Raw genomic sequence first — 12,338 nt, forward strand, 5'->3', positions numbered from 1 at the left:
TTTAAAGAATGATGCTTTATTTAACTATCATATTGGTATTTGAACTTTTGCATCAAAGAAACTAGAATTTTTCATAAATACTTATTTATTCAAACATACATAATACTAAAACATAGGTTTTATGAACTGTGGACTTCAATCTTCTCAAATAATTACATTAAGTAGAAATGGCAATAGTGATTAATGGATCCATCTATAAAGTGATGGATGAGGTACTTGTTTCTACTGAGGAAATAATCTAAAACAATGCATCACATGTCAACCAAAGAGTGCCACAGAAGAAAGGTACCACAGTCAATGCTTTGTTATCAAATGAATTCACTGTGTTTTCTGAGACCTCTTTTTTGTAACCTTTATCCATTTGTATCCAAAGGTACCACAGTCAATGCTTTCTTTTGTTATCAAATGAATCACTGTGTTTTCTGAGACCTCTTTTTTATAACCTTTATCAATTTGTATCTCTATTGAACAAATTCAAACATTTATGGATATTTAAATGTTTTTCACTTTATAATAGATGTTTTTGAAAACTATTATGGAGTTCACAAAACTGATTTTATCATGACTTGGTTGAAAAATCCTTTCTTTTCACCTAGTAATCTACTGTCACGTATAACTTTATTCCAAAGGAAAATAGGTTTAAACTTACAAGTTTGGGCCCGCCAAAATTTCTTTCGATTTCACTATTACTTCACTAGTATTTAGTCTTCTATTGTTTTGCTATCATTCTCTTGCCCCACATAGCTTTCCCCCACTTATGTACTATATGATATACTCTTCCCTGATGGGACTGGCATAAATAGGCTAGTATTTGGCATCTGTAGAATATTAGGGGTAGACTTCAAGTCTAGAAAATGTATTCCAACAGCTAGAGCAGCTGTTCATTAGATAAGTTTGAACAATGGCTAAGTTTTGTCATACAATATATCCTGAGAGAGTCTGAAATGGGTATTTTATAGTTTCTCACGTGTGACTTAGAATGGCAGTATGTTAATGAGTCTCTAGACTCTGATTTTGCAGTACCAGTTGTTAAACCAGCATTTTTACCTTTTGTTCCTAGCAACTGCTGCAAACTTTTTTTTCCTTTCTTTCTTTCTTTTTTTTTTTTTTGAGATGGAGTCTCCCTCTGTTGCCCATGCTGGAGTATAACGACACGATCTTGGCTCACTGTAACATCCGCTGCCTCGGTGCAAGCGATTCTCTTGCCTCAGCTCCCAAGTAGCTGGGATTACAGGCACCCGCCATCATACCCGGCTAATTTTTGTATTTTTAATAGAGATGGGGTTTCACCATGTTGTCCAGGCTGGTCTCAAACTCCTGACCTCAGGTGATCAGCCCACCTTGACATCCCAAAGTGTTGTGATTACAGGCATGAGCCACCATGCCCAGCCCTACTAACTTTTTTCCTTAACAATTGCTATCAACTATCTGAAGAATAACTTTGGGTGGCATTTAAGTTATCTTATTAACTAATACTGCAGAGATGGCTAAACTTATTCCTAACAGCCACGTTCTTTTCAGTCTTGGCTTTTGATACATTCACTTAAGTTTGAGCAGGCCCAATATTTCTGCCTTTCATTTCATTTGTAAAGTCTATCTAGTTTGTTCCTTAGAGAGATTTACTTTAAGTCCATATTTTCCCCTACATGCCATGCTTCTATTAATCTTGCAGTCTATTTGTTAGATGATTTGCTCTTGACTAAACTTTTTCTTTTTAACATATTTAGTTAACATAAGCCATACTGTTAACAAGATTACAGTGGAGCTGAAACAAAGTCTTGGTTTATAGAGTTGGTTTATGATTTTGAAAGAAAAATGTACCTCTTTGTATATTTATATTAGATATTTTATTCTAAATTATTTTCAGTGTTTAGGATATTAGTATGAACAAATAAAGCTATAGGGGGACAGTGATGTTAGAGGGTAGAGGAGGTCCATTTGAACTAACATCCCATGCTATTTGCCCTAGAATTTTGTTCCAAACAAAATTTGGAAATAATTCATATTTTCAAAACCCTTCATCAATTTGGAAATAACTAATACTTTCAAAAACTCTCATTTTACTGATTAAGAAAGAGAAATTCCTCTGATTGTAACTTGTAGAATCAGAGCAAAAACCTAATCTACTAACTTCCAGTCCAGTGCTCCTTGTATTATAAAACAGCCTTGTCAACTGGAGCCCAAATAAGTCCTTGGAAATTCTTATCATAAATACTGATTGCAGCATGTGGAAAGGATGAAGACACCTGCAGTATTCAGAAGGAACTGACAGTTTAAAGGTAAGTCTAAAGACTTTGACCACTTTACAATTTTCTGATTTCAGAAATTCTCTGATTCAAGAATTTCTAGAGTACCAAATGAAGACCACAATCGTAAATTGTTTACAGTTTTTTTTGAGACAGGGTCTCGCTCTGTCCCCCAGGGTGGTGTGCAGTGATGTGATCATGGCTCACTGCAGACTCAACCTCCATGGCTCAAGCGATACTCCCACCTCAACCTCCCAAGTAGCTGGGACCACAGGTGCATGTCACCATGTTTGGCTAATTTTTGTATTTTTTGTATAAACAGGGTTTCACTATGTTGCCCAGGTTGGTCTCAAATCTGGGTTCAAGCAATCCTGCCACCAAGGCCTTCCAAAGTGCTGGGATTACCAATGTGGGCCACTGCATCCAATCCAGCATTTTTTCTTTTTGAGGAAAGCAGTTACTTCATTTGATCATAAAATATTACATCTCTTTAAAATGAAATTGCTCCTCACCAGAATATGTGTATGAAGTCAAGAATAACTGATCCAAATGTCTTTCATGAAAGAGGTGGCTTTTGATAAAAATCCTTAACAGTTATTTATTTGGCATTCACTTTATTAATCATTGTGCTAAGCTGGGAAGACAATTTAAAAAAAGAAAGAGGGAAATGAGTGCTACCTGAATCTATTTGGTGGAGCAGATGCATATAAACAATTATAATTAAAGGAGAAAGGGAGCAGTGAATGTGAATGGAGGAAAAATACTGAGAACTTCTAACTTTGATATAGACCATTTGGTATGGTCCCAATAGGGTCATGGTTTGACAATATTTAGAGTTCTGCCCATTTCTCAGAAAGTAGAATGAATGGCAGATGGAGGGCACTGAGGTTAGAAAATGGGTATGTTCACTGGGGTCTGCTGGGGAGTAGGGGGCTAGGGGAGGGACAGCGGGGGGATGCGGAGGTTGCAGAAGGTTAACAATTGGAGAAATGCCTGATGTTGGTGACGGGTGTAGGGAGGGATGGAGGCAGCAAACCACCATGGCATATGTGTACCTATGCAACAATCCTGCAAGATCTGCACATGTACCTCAGAACTTAAAGTACAGTTTAAAATAAAAAACGGTATGTTCAGAAATTCAATTTGGTGGTAAATTTAAGGTAACAGGGTAATAGGGGATGATTTGGAAACTGTGTATGGAGGATCCCGAATACCTAGCAGGTACGGCCAATAAAGGTTATTGGGCAGGAGAGTGCCATAAATTTAGCTTCTTTGAAAAACACAGCAAAATGTAGTCACTACTTCAGATTCATACACCTCAGGCTAACAGAAAAGCTTAAATACTGGCCTTCCCTCGAGTGGCTCTCTCCCATAATTTCTTTCAGTGCCTTGAATTCTTTTTGTCACTCTTTTGATATTAGCATATTGCTGTGTCTCTGTTTGTTCTTTGTAACTGACCATAATCTAGAACAGAAATATTATAATTTTTGGATATTCTGTGTTAACATTTAAGAATATTTAAATTGTTTTTGGCTTGAATGTTTTTTAATTTTTTGTATGGCAATGATTTTCAATAGAAAAAAAGATTCTACACCTCTATTTTACAGTGATGTTAGAGGTTGGTAGATGTTATCAATTATTACTTTTGCAATTACTAATAATTTGCCCATAGTTTTACCTAAAGTATGACATTTAATTCTCATCAAGAGGAGCACAACTTTGGTGAAGAGTCAATTAAGTTTTTCTTCCCTTTGCTTTTTTAAAGGAAATTCTCTAGTATGAAGGATGACATTCTTAAAAACATGCTCACCGTCATAACCTTCAAAAGTAAAGACATAATGTCAAATAGTAATGTAGGAATAAACAATCTGGTTTAAGTACACTATTTGTCTACCATTACTCAGGGAATAATTTGGACTATAGTAGACAGAAGAATTGAATAGGCTACAAACTAAGCTTTTGGTAAAAGTCTAACAAGATTATTAGAGTATATAATCATTATATATAATAATAAAACAGATTATGTTCACTAACAAGACCTTATAATCAGTATTTCTTGCTGATTAAGGGCAGATCCATATGCTTTCACAGTTAACCAAGAAGGAAGTTGATGTTTCTTGGTGGAAAAATGAGAAGCCTAATTGGGGCACGTGCCTGGACAGACAGATGTCCATTCAGCGTTCCAAGAAGATGGACCAAAGTCTGTCTGCAGGTAGGGCCAAGATTTTTATTAGTAAGTTTTTGAATTGCTCTATTAGGAAAAAAGAGAGGTGTTCAAGTGCCCAAATTCTATACCATCTGTCAGTTATCCAGTATTGTCCTTTAAAAAAAGCAAGAAAATACATCTAATTTGTTTACGATAGAATGTTTGTAAATACTCCATATATTATAAAACTAGTGATCTGCTATAGATGATTGTCAGCTAAAGAACAATTGTATCTTTCAAAAATCTTTATTTTGTTTTTAGGAGAAAGACAGTCTTTTGGAAAATAATTAAACTGTAGGACCAGTTGACTCTTAACAGGCAATGATATATCACAGTGTTCAAATAAATATGGATCTAAATAGTCATGCTTTCTTTTTAACCATAAAAAAGTCTTACATCAAGAATGAAAGAATGATGGTAAAGCATGTCCCTTTCTGTTATTTTATTACTTAGAGGTTTTAGCCTACTATAATCTATTATAGTAATTTAAAACTTGTTACATCTAAATTTTGTGTGTTAAATAAATTACATAAATAGAAAACCCTGAGCCAGTTTTTAAAAGGTCAATAGACTGTTTTGTCTTTGTATCAAGTATTGATTCTAAGAATTATAAGGCCTTGGCAGCACTTCTGCACCTTACCTTTTTTACTACAAATAGCATGTGTCCCAATTACAAAATTAAATAAATATCTTTTTTCTAATTTCTCTTTGGAAAACAAGGAGTCTCAATTAGCTGCTTGTTCAGAAGACTGAAGCAGTTCCACAACATGCATTTACTTTTACTTTTTTCTCCAAAAATTAACTGCTTGTTACGACTTTTTTATGCCCATAAGTTTTAAATTTTTATTTTAGAGATGGGGTCTCACTAAGCTGTCCAGGCTGGCCTCAAATTTCTGGGCTCAAACCATCCTCCCACCTCAGCATCCCAAGCTAGGGCAAAAGGCACGTGCCATTGTACCTGGCTATAGCTTTTATCTACTGGGTATTCCATTAACAAATATTTAGGGAGGGAGCCCACTATGTGAATGCTACCATGTTCAGTGATAAGGAGGATGGAAAGATCTCTGCTTTCAAAGACAGAGAAATCAATGTAGAGAATACGTTTAGAAGAGTAAATCGATTATTCTTTTCTTAAATAATACATAAATTAAAGTTTTTACTTTTACTTTCAGTATTATCATAGTGAATGAAACGAAAATAACTGCTTTCAAAATGCCCTGCAGAGGGAAAAGTCAGAGAGAAATCTAGTGTTACAAGAACCTAGTGATTTTAAATACTGCATGTAAGCTTTGAATATTGATTAATTTCTCATGAAGAAATAAATTTTTTAATATTTTCAGGAATTAATAACATTATTTTTGCTTTGAAATAGTAATTATATTCATTAACATAATTGATAAATACTTTAATTTTGTGGTGAAGAGGTTAGTATTTAGAAATCTGGGTTCCAATCTACTTCTTGCTGGTTATGTAATCCTGGGCTACAATCACTAGGGTTGTTGTGAGGATTAAATAAAAGTGTGTACACAGAGTGCCTAAAACAGTGCCTGAAACACAGCAAGAGTGCAATAAAGCTGAGCTGCCTTTATTATCATTCTGAACATTATATCACATTCTGAAATGAAAGATTATCTAAAGAGAATAACTTGAAAACAAATATATATGTGACTAGTAAGAATTTGACTTCAAAGACAAAAAAACTAGTATTTATTTTGTACAGCAATCCTACGGGTAAGTGGAGGTGTTCTCATTTTATACATTTAAAAAATGAAGCTCAGAGTAGTTAAAATTCTTAAGTTGCAATATTAGTGAATAACATTACAGGGATCATATCCTATATCCTTTCTACTATTTATTTATCTCCTTCGTCCAGTTCCTGAAGAATCCAATGCAGCCATTCTCAATGTATTACTTTTTTTTTTAAAAGAAGCCATGTGTTTGTGTGTGTGTGTGTGTGTGTGTACACGCATGTGTGCATGTGTATATGAGAGATGGATGCCTTTGGAAGAAGTGCCTATCTTTTGGAAGGATACTTGTTTGTGAGGGGACATGCTCTCTGTTGGGGATATGCCTCCGCTGAACTGGAATGGCACCCCTGTCTATATGTTGGGGGCAGGAAGGATACCTTCGCAAGCAGCCTCTGTGCGTGTATTTATCTCTGTGAGGGGGATATAATGAGTGTACTAGCACTTGTGTGCATGCATGTATGGCTGTGTAAGTGTGTGTGCATGTATGCACTCATCTTTGAAAATGTTTCTCTGTACATAAGTGTACCTATATGTGCAGGCCCATTTCTGTGTGCACATATATGCCTCTCTGTATGTGTGCTCTTCCCTGTGTTTCTGTTCTACGGGTGTGCTTTTAGGCAATCTATCTCTTTGTATCTAAGATAATACTGGGATACAGGCATGGAGGATGAAAGGAGTGTTGCCACATAAAATACTCCTGAGGATGGTAGAAGGCTAGGAATACTGACAAAAAAAAAAGATCCTGGACAGAAGCCTTGAAGAAATACAGGCCATGTAAGCTTGAAGGTCAACCCAAGTTTGGAGATCTGATTTACTGTTTAATCATACAGGTCTCTAGCTGGAATATTAATAATGCAGGTGAAATAAATAGAAACAAGGTAATAAAGGTGGGATGTGAACTGAGCTACAATGTTTCTCTTTTAAAATATGAGAACAAGTGGTGTTTTTTATTTTATTTTTTCTTTTGAGGCACAAGGTCTTCCTCTGCTACCCAGGCTGGAGTACAGTGGAGTGATCATAGCTTACTGTAACTCAGGCTGAGGCACGTTCCCACCTCAGGCCAAGTAATTAAGGCTACCAGCATATACCACCACACCCAACTCATTTTTAAAATTTTTGTAGAGACATGGTCCTGCTATATTGTACAAGTTGGTCTCAAACTCCTGGCTCAAGTGATCCTCCCACCTCAGCCTCCCAAAGCACTGGGATTACAGGCATGAGCCAACATGCCTGGTCTCAAAAGGTGCTTTTTAAATGCTTAGAGACTTGCTATTTGTTCAATACTTCTCTAAAGTGATTTTTGGAAGGAAAAGAGTGATTTAGGTATTTTGTTTAATCTTACTTAAAATTTCAAAAGCTATTTATTATTCTTATTTAATAATTTAAGAATTATTTATTCAACATCTTCTATGTACTAGTCACTGTTTTAGGCACCAGAGATATAGCAGTGAATAGGAAAAATTCTTCACTAATGCAGAAGAGTGCATTCTGGTTGCAGAGACGACAATAATTAATAAAACAAATGAGATAACAAAGCGGGAATAAAAGCTGAAAAATAGGAATGTTGAGGGAGCTTTAAAAGTATTTTAGTATTCAGTATTTGGTGTTTATCAGTGCTTTCAACATACATTCAGAAATTAATACCTTTATCTTTATGCCTTGGTGTCTTCAATTAATGAAATCATATCTTATCATAGCTGTAATATTAAAAGGAGAGAATCTGTTGTACATGTCCAGCAAGTTAGAGATGGATTTGAGAGTAATCCTGTTTTCATGTTTATATAGTCACCGTTTGTTTATTCATCACAGCTGATCCAATTAGGGGCAGGTCCAGGTCTGTAGCTCACTCACTGGCCTTTAAAGCATATGCCTAATAATCAGGATATTTGTATTCAGGTATCATGACTAAACTACTGCTTACATAAATTTAAAAACTAATAATTTAAATGAGTTTTCTGGTAAATTTTGATGGCCTTGAAGAATCTCGTAAGAATTAATTTCAAAATAGGGACAATCCAAGATGGCTGAACAGGAACAGCTCTGCAGTGCAGTTCCCAGTGAGAATGCAGAAGGTGAGTGATCACTGCATTTCCAAACGAGTTTTTACTGCCCACAGACCAGGCAATTCCCAGGCGGAAAAGCGCCACGAGTCTCCAGCACAGCTGTTCCAGCCAGTGCAGCGGGTCTCCGCACAGAAACTCACACAAATCAGGGCAGCCATTTTAATTGGCATCTGGAATGCCTGGGAGACAGAGTCACCCATTCAACTGAAAAAAAGGGGGCTGAAACAGGGAGCCAGATGATGTGGTTCAGCGGGTCCCACCCCAACAAAGACCAGCAATCTGAAACACTCTGGATTGAGAGTTTCACAGCAAGCACAGCTGGACCCAGGATGGTTCAGCTCTGTGGGGGGAAAAGCGTCCACCATTACCAAGGCAGTCCACCACTACCGAGGCAATCCACCACTACTGAGGCAGTGCGCCATTACAGAGACACTCCGCCATTACTGAGGCAGTTCTAACTATACCTCCATAAATAAAACCGCAAGGAAGTTCACACAGCAGCTGAGCAGAGCCCAAGGCAGCTCGTCAACACCTCTGCTGGCAGACTGTGACTAGGCTACCTCCTCACTGGGCAGGGCATCTCTGAAAAAAGGCAGTAGCACATCAGGAACTTATAAATAAAACCCCACCTTCCCAGGACAGAGTACCGGGGGAAAAAAAAGGTGGTTATGAGTTCCGCTGCAGCAGACTTAAACATACCTGCCCAGTGGCTCTGAATGGAACAACAGAACTCACAGCTCAGCACTTGAGCACCTATAAGGGACAGACTGTCTCCTCAAGCAGCTCTCCGACCCCCCTATACCCAAAGAGACACCTCATAAAGGAGACTTCAGGCTGACATCTGGTGAGTATCCTTCTGGGACAAAGATAACAGAAGAAGAAACTGGCAGAAACCCTTACTGTTCTGCAACCACTTCAGGTGATCCCAGGGCAAGCAGGGTCTAGAGTAGACCTCCAGCAGTCCTACAGCAGAGGGGCCTGACTGTCAGAAGGAAAACTAAAAAACAGAAAGAAATAACTTCATCATCGACAAAAAGGATATCCACTCAGAGACCCCATCCGAAAGTCAACAACTACAAAGACCACAGCTAGATAAATCCACAAAGAGGGGAAGAAACCAGCGCAAAAGGATGAAAACACCCAAAACCAGAATGCCTCTCCTCCTCCAAGGGATCACAACTCCTCACCAGAAAAGGAACAAGGCTGGATGGAGAGTAAGTCTGACTAACCAACAGAAACAGGCTGCAGAAGGTGGGTAATAACAAACTTCTCAGAGCTAAAAGAACATGTGCTAACACAATGCAAAGAAACTAAGAACCTTGAAAAAAGGTTTGATGAAATGCTAATGAGAATAAACAGCTTAGAGAAGAATATAAATGAATTGATGGAGCTGAAAAACACAACATGAGAACTTTGCAAAGCATACACAGTTTCTATAGCCAAATTGACCAAGCAGAAGAAAGGATATCAGAGACTGAAGATCAACTCAATGAAATAAAACGAAAAGGCAAGATTAGAGAAAAAAGAGTGTAAAGAAATGAACAAAGCCTCCCAGAAATATGGGATTATGTTAAAAGACCTAATCTGCGTTTGACAGGTGTATCTGCATGTGATGGAGAGAATGAATCCAAGCTGGAAAACACTCTTCAGGATATTAACCAGGAGAACTTCCCCAACCTAGCAAGGCAGACCAATATTCAAGTCCAGGAAATACAGAGAACACCACAGAGATATTCCTCAAGAAGAGCACCCTCAAGGCATATAATCGTCAGATTCACCAGGGTTGAAATGAAGGAAAAAATGCTAAGGGCAGCCAGAGAGAAAGGTCGGGTTACCCACAAAGGGAAGCCCATCAGACTCACAGCAGATCTCTCAGCAGAAACCCTGCAAACCAGAAGAGAATGGGGGCCAACATTCAACATCCTTAAAGAAAAGAACTTTCAACCCAGAATTTCATATCCAGCCAAACTAAGCTTCATAAGCGAAGGAAAAATAAAATCCTTTACAAACAAGCAATTGCTCAGAGATTTTGTCACCACCAGGTCTGCCTTACAAGAGCTCCTGAAAGCAGCACTAAATAGAGAAAGAAACAACCAGTACTAGCCACTCCAAAAATGTACCAAATGGTAGAGCATCGACACAATGAAGAAACTGTGAACTAATGGGAAAAACAACCAGCTAGCATCAAAATGGCATGATCAAATTCACACATAACAATATTAACCCCAAATGTAAATGGGCTAAATGCCCCAATCAAAAGACACAGAATGGCAAATTGGATAAAAAGCCAAAACCCATTGGTGTGCTATATCCAGGAAGCCCATCTCACATGCAAGGATACACATAGGCTCAAAATAAAGAGATGGAGGAAGATTTACCAAGCAAATGGAGAGCAAAAAAGCAGGAGGTGCAATTCTCGTCTCTGATAAAATGGACTTTAAACCAACAAAGAACAAAAGAGACAAAGAAGGGCATTACATAATGGTAAAAGGATCAATGCAACAAGAAGAGCTAACTATCCTAAATATATATGCACCCAATACAGGAGCACCCAGATACATAAAGCAAGTTCTTAATGACCTACAAAGAGACTTAGACTCCCACACAATAATAGTGGGAGACTTTAAAACTCCACTGTCAATATTAGACAGATCAACAAAACAGAAAATTAACAAGGATATCCAGGACTTGAACTGAGATCTGGACCAAGCAAACCTAATAGACATTTACAGAACTCTCCAACCCAAATCCACAGAATATACATTCTTCTCAGCACCACATCACGCCTACTCTAAAATTGACCACATACTTGGAAGTAAATCACTCCTCAGCAAATTCAAAAAGAATGGAAATCATAACAAACAGTCTCTCAGACCACAGTGCAATCAAATTAGAACTCAGAATTAAGAAACTAACTCAGAACCGCACAACTTCATAGAAACCGAACATCTGGTTCTTCAATGTTCACTGGATAAACAATGAAATGAAGGCAGAAATAAAGATGTTCTTCGAAACCAATGAGAATGAAGACAGAACATACCAAAATCTCTGGGACACATTTAAAGCAGTGCCTAGAGGAAAATGTACAGCAATAAATGCCCACATTAGAAACAAGGAAAGATCTAAAATCAACACCCTATCATCAAAATTGAAAGAGCCAGAGGAGCAAAATCAAAGAAACTCAAATGCTAGCAGAAGACAAGAAATAACTAAGATCAGAGCAGAATTGAAGGAGATAGAGACACAAAAAACCCTTCAAAAAATTAATAAATCCAGGAGCTAGTTTTTGAAAAGATCAACAAAATAGACCCACTAGCCAGATTAATAAAAAAGAAAAGAGAGAAGAATCAAATAGATGCAATAAAAAACGATAAAGGGGATATCACCATTGATTCCACAAAAATACAAACTACCATCAGAGATTACTACAAACAACTCTATGCACATACACCAGTAAACCTGGAAGAAATGGATAAATTCCTGGACACTTGCACTCTCCCAAGACTCAACCAGGAAGAAGCTGAAACCCTGAATAGACCAATAACAAGGGCTGAAGTTGAGGCAGCAATTAAGAGCCTACCAACTAAAAAAAGCCCAGGTCCAGATGGGTTCACAGCTGAATTCTACTAGACATACAAAGAGGAGTTCGTACCACTCCTTCTGAAAATATTCCAAACAATCCAAAAAGGGGGTATCCTTCTCAAATCATTTTATGAGACCAACGTCATCCTGATACCAAAACCCAGCAGAGACTCAACAATAAAAGAAAAATTCAGGCCAATATCCATGATGAACATAGATGCAAAAATCTGCAATAAAATACTGGCAAACTGATTGCAACAGCACATCAAAAAGCTTATTCATCACGATCAAGTAGGCTTCATCCCGGGAATGCAAGGCTGTTTCAACATAAGCAAGTCTGTAAACGTAATTCACCACATAAACAAAACCAAAGACAAAAACCACATGATTATCTCAATAGATGTAGAGAAGGCCTGCGACAAAATTCAACAGCGCTTTATGCTAAAAACCCTCAATAAACTAGGTATTGACGGAACGTATCTCAAAATAATAA

The 12,338-nt window shown here is 37.5% G+C and overlaps 1 protein-coding gene across 8 annotated transcripts in view; it reads right to left on the reverse strand.

The window, feature by feature from the left end:
* The window catches only part of BLTP1 (bridge-like lipid transfer protein family member 1), a 222,180-nt gene that overhangs the window by 185,627 nt on the left and 24,215 nt on the right, over positions 1 to 12,338 (reverse strand). The window lies entirely within an intron of this gene.

The sequence above is a fragment of the Aotus nancymaae genome, unplaced genomic scaffold, assembly GCF_030222135.1.
Source record: "Aotus nancymaae isolate 86718 unplaced genomic scaffold, 86718_ANA_hifiasm-v0.15.2.pri h1tg000033l, whole genome shotgun sequence".
Lineage (NCBI taxonomy): Eukaryota > Metazoa > Chordata > Mammalia > Primates > Aotidae > Aotus > Aotus nancymaae.